Here is a 5,464-nt window from a genome sequence, read left to right on the forward strand (position 1 = left end):
AGCGGAATACATTGCCGCGGGTGCTTGTTGTGCACAAATATTATACATGAAACAAACTTTGCTAGACTATGGAGTAGTTCTAGAGAAAGTACCTCTTTTGTGCGACAATGAAAGTGCGGTAAAACTTGCAAATAATCCGGTTCAACACTCTCGCACCAAGCATATAGATATCCGCCATCACTTTCTAAGAGATCATGTGGCTAAAAATGATATATCACTAGAAGGTGTAAGATCCGAAGATCAATTAGCGGATATCTTCACTAAACCGCTAGATGAGGCTACATTTTGTAGACTGCGGAATGAGCTCAATGTACTTGATTTTAGTAACTTCACTAAAAATTGAGCTTGTGTTGTCCCTTGCATTCATTGTAATATACAACATGCTTAATTTGTGGCAATGCATATAGGGCTTGTCTAACATGGTTAAGATAACCGCCGAAAAGCGTGTGAAGAAGCTTAACCTTGGATCAAACTTGACAAGCAACTAGATTTACTTACAAGTATTGCATATGCATGAATGTTGTTTTGTCGTTTTGTTCCATTTGCCCTCTTGTTGCCTATTTTCTTAAAAAGAATTATAGCCTAAGGCAAAATATTTTGAGAAATATGAGGGTTTGACAGAGGTCACTCACATCAGTCCCAATTGGTGTTTATTTGGATCTTTTTCAAGTTGGGACTTGATTGGGAACAGGCAGCGAGAAAGGAAGTTTGAAGATTTGCTGGAAAAGGTGCACCGGACGTTGCACCGGACGCTGCTATCCAGCGTTCGGTCAGTTCACAGGAGGTGAACTGCTGCCGATGGAGTGACCGGACGCTGTGTCTGTGCGTCCGGTCAGGAGGGGATCCAGCGTCCGGTTGATTGAAGGTTGCACAAGTTGTACTGACCGGACCCTGCCTGCGTCCGGTCATGGACCACCGGACGCGTCCGGTCCCGATTCTAGAGGATTTGGACCTCTCTGGAATCGACCGGACGCTGGGTGGTAGCGTTCGGTCGCTACCACCGGAGCGTCCGGTCAGTGGATCTCGCATGTTTTCAGGACTCTTTTCCGTTTCCTTCTCTGTCGCGTTCGGGATCCTCATTTAACCGTGCCTTTCGGGCTTGTTTCTCTTTGACCTAATCCAAATAGCTTCCAGCGCCGCCGCATCCCGCCGTGCCCTAGCCCAAGCCACTGCCAAATCGCGCCGCCGTAGCCTCACCGCGCCTCCGCCCAGCTAGCTCCGCCCGAGCCTTCCCGCGCGCCACCGCGCCAGCATAGCCCGCGCCAACGCCGCCATCTAGCACGGCGCGCCGCTGCAGCCTAGCCCGCAGCCGAGCTCTGTGCCCCGGCCATGCACGCCACCACGCTCGGCCCCCTCGCCAGCCGTGCACCACCGTAGCTCGCCGGAGTCGCCCTGTCCACGCCCCTGCTCTGCCTCTTGCCAGAGTCATCTAGCCCTAACCCTTAGTAAGCCCTTTTTCTGCCGATTCATCAGGCTACTCATCCTTTGCGCTGCAACCCGAATTTCGTCATTGTCACTGATCCACAGCAAATTCCTCGTAGTGCTTCGAATACCCTAACCCTAGCTCGGTTCCGAGGATCCCCTGCCTAACATCTCATCTTTTCTCGGATCGCTGTTCATCAGGTAGAAAGCCATTCGATTCAAGTTCGCATCTACATTGCTTTCTCTATTAGGGTTTCGCATCTATTAGAAATATTGTATTTATTTGTATATCCATCTATTCTATCGTGCAGCGTGTCGTGTCGCTGAGTTTCGTGTGTCAGTTGTCAGATAACTCGGGGCCAAGCTCGCGAGTACGGACCGAGGCCAAGCCTCGAAAGCGGCAGTTGGACAGTTGATCTTCATCAGCGGCAGTTCATCATCTTGTCAGTTTAGATGGCTCACACCAAGAACGTTGGTGGTGGCCCAGGTGATGATGATCGGAGGCCCCCGCCTCGCTAGCCAGCCGGATCTAAGGGCAAGTCAACCAAGCAGGTGACATCCAAGAAGCGGAAGTACCCCGACGTAGAGACAGCGAGAGCAGCAGCTGTTGCAGAGGCCGCAGAGCGTGCCGAGAGAGGTGGTGCCCGTAGCGGAGTTGTCATTGCAGATCAGCTGGTTTCACCAGCAGTCAGAGCTACGATTGAGGAGGTTGAGCGTCATCATGGTAGTCCAGCTGGGACTGCCATGTTTGCAGGACGATGGGTTGCCATTGAGGAAGGCCTGTCAGTAGAGTAGGAGCCAGTTCAGCAGACTCAGGAGGGCGAGCAGGCACAGCAGACTCAGGAGGCCGAGGAGACAGAGCCGGCACCCCAGCTTCACCGCTTTGGACGGACCCGTGTACCAGTCTCGCCGAGGCCGCCAACACAGCGGAGGGGATCACATCCTCCACCTAGACCACAGGGTCCACCTCTTATGGTGCATCTTAACTTGAGGGCCGCCACTGCCAGACAGGTTCAGTAGCTGCGATTTGTAGAGTTTGAGGTTTGGTTTCCTCCAAGGAGGGATGAGAGAGCAGTTGAGGGTTTCTACACGCCACTGCAGGAAGATTTCTACAATGCTTATCTCAACAGTGGGGCAGTGTTCAGATCTCAGAGAGTCTATCGGATAGAGTCTATTGTGGCAGCCGCCGGAGAGCACATTCGGCCTTACTTATCATATTTGCCAGGACTGACAGATTTGATTGGACGGACGGGGATATATGTACCATCTTGGGTTCGTCAGTTTTATGCTTCACTCTTCATCGATCCACATCACAGATTCATTCACTTTGCTTTCAGAGGCAAAGACTACAGAGTGACGAGTGGCAGGGCCAGAGAGATACTGAGGCTACAGGAGCAGCCTGTCAAGATGCATGAGGTTTGTTATGGACAGCAGGAGCCTCCCAAGCGTCCTCATGGAGGGCAGGTGCCCCCTACAGATTTAGTGCGACATTGCTTCAAGGAGCCCTTTGGTGAGGGGTCGAGTAGGAACCCCAGTGACTTGACTCCTACAGCGAGAGTGCTAGAGGCCATCATCAGGAGGACACTGCTTCCTAGGTTGGGATATAGGGAGGGCCTGACTCGCTTACAGCTCTGGCTTCTCAATGCCCTGATGCAGCAGACAGTATTTGATATCTGGGACCTCCTTCTTTCAGAGATGGAGGATACTATAGCTGAGGGATTCAAGGGTCGCAGGCAACTTCCCTATGCTCACTGGATCACATTCCTCATCCGTAGAGTAGTGCTTGATAAGCCCCCTGGTATGATGGATGAGTATACAGGTGCCACGACAGAGTTCCCAGCTTACAACCTGTCATAGAGGATCAGACACACCACTCCTCAGGCACCCAGACAGCCTAGCCGTTGTCCCAACGTTCCAGAGTCCGCTGCTCAGCAGGATGAGATCATCAGAGGGATTGCAGCCACTGAGAAGGAGGAGCTAGAGGCACAGCAGGAGGTGAGCAAGTACAGTGACAGTTCTGACGACGACTACCTGCCTATTCCTCAGATGCCTCCACGCAGACACGATGCAGAGGCCGGTAGCTCTAGTTCTGCTCCACCTGCTCCGCAGACAGACCCCGCTCTCATTGCTATTCTTGAGTGGATGCAGCAGACCCAGGATAGACAGGCATAGGAGACAGCTGCTACTTTTGCCCAGTTTTAGACTCGACAGGACGAGTTCCAGAGGCAGCAGCAGGCCATGCAGCAGCAGCAGCAGCAGATGCATCAGCAGCAGATACTCTTGCAGTAGTAGCTTATGGGTTTCATGTAGCACGTAGTGACAGCTCTTGGGGCCCCACAGCCACAGACTTCGCCCCAGCTTGCTCAGCCTGCTTCCACCACGACGACTCCAGCTATACAGCCCAGCGGGCTTCAGGGTCAGGGACAGCCTCCAGCTCAGTTTTACACCAGAGCAGTCTTCCTCGCTATTCGTGCTTGACACGTCAGTCTCCAGGAGTCTTGGAGCATCCTTCAGCGAATTCACCGGCATGCCTACTCTGCCTCACATGCATATCGCCGGTCCATCTACAGCAGCCCCAGTCGCTATGACTACTCAGAGGCTCCCCTCGTCTGTCGCCTCGTCAGATCCTACGACAGACATACTAGCAGCTTCATAGGCAGCACCAGCCCCAGCTCAGACCCAGACCGCTTCAGTGACACTTCCTGCCACAGAGGGTCAGTCAGTTCAGAGCTTAGGGTCAGATGATGATGGCGCTTAGTTCCAGCTTGCTCCACGCACTTCTTAGGTTTTGGTGTTTGACGCCAAAGGGGGAGAGGGAGTTCGAGTATGTAGTCTCAGGGGGAGCTACATTTAGGGGGAGCTAGTTATCTAGTATTAGCTTATTATATACATTTGGAGTTTTATTTGTGTGATACACTATTACTTATGCATTCGTGTGTTTACTTTCATGCATACCATTATATATATGTGATAGTGCTATCTACGTGATTGTGAAATATGACATGTGTGATTTCTACTTTGCATTATCTATGTCATATCACTTGTGTAATGCTCATTTGCTTTTGCTTCCGCGTTTATACTCCGATGCAAATGAGCTTTGATAATCGTACTCATGCTTAATTCACATCCTTTGAGTACATTGAGTTGGCTTGGGTCATATAAGCTTGCTTAACTCTTTTGTTCTTATCGACAAAAGCTTATATGAATTAAGCCCATCAAAAACCTCACTCTTTCACATACTCGAGGTGGTATTGTCATCAATCACCAAAAAGGGGGAGATTGAAAGCATCTAGGCCCCTAGTTGGATTTCGGTGATCAATGTCAATACAAGATTACTATGACTAACGTGTGTTTTGCAGAGGCAATTAAGTTAGGTCATGGTAATGGAGATCGATTGGGCAATCGAGGTTGTCATGCCCCTACGATGGAAATCGTTTCGGTTTTTCAAAGGATTGACGACAAGGTTAAGGACGACTAGTTCTAAGTGTCGATTGGAGTTGGAGAGACACTTAGAGTAGTTTAGGACTTTGTTTTTCCTTTGGCCGTACTATTAAGGGGGGTATGGACGGATAGCTTGACCTAGTTGAGTCTAGTGAGTTAGGTGTGGTGCACACTTGTTAAAACTAGCTCTAGGTAGCTCCTATGAATGCCTAAGATCCTTTGGAGCAAACTTCATTCACAAATGATCGAGAGTTGGAAGTGAATGGAGGGTCAAATACTGAATGGACGCTGGCTCCGGTGCGACCGGACGCTGGCCGTAGGGTCCGGTCAGTTCATTTGACCAAGGAGAACAAGTCTGGTGTGACCGGACGCTAGAAGGTCAATGTGACCGGACGCTGAGGGCCTGCGTCTAGTCGACTCCAGTAAGGGTCTAGACTTGAGAAAGTGTGACCGGACGCGTCTGGTCAGTGCTGACCGGACCCTAAGTATCCAGCGTCCGATCGAGTCCAGTAAGCATCCAGTGAGGGTTTCATGCAACCGGACGCGTCCGGTCAGTGGTGACCGGACCCTGTCAGCATTCGGTCAACACAGTTTCGCTGGT

Source organism: Miscanthus floridulus, chromosome 14, assembly GCF_019320115.1.
Source record: "Miscanthus floridulus cultivar M001 chromosome 14, ASM1932011v1, whole genome shotgun sequence".
Classification (NCBI taxonomy): domain Eukaryota; kingdom Viridiplantae; phylum Streptophyta; class Magnoliopsida; order Poales; family Poaceae; genus Miscanthus; species Miscanthus floridulus.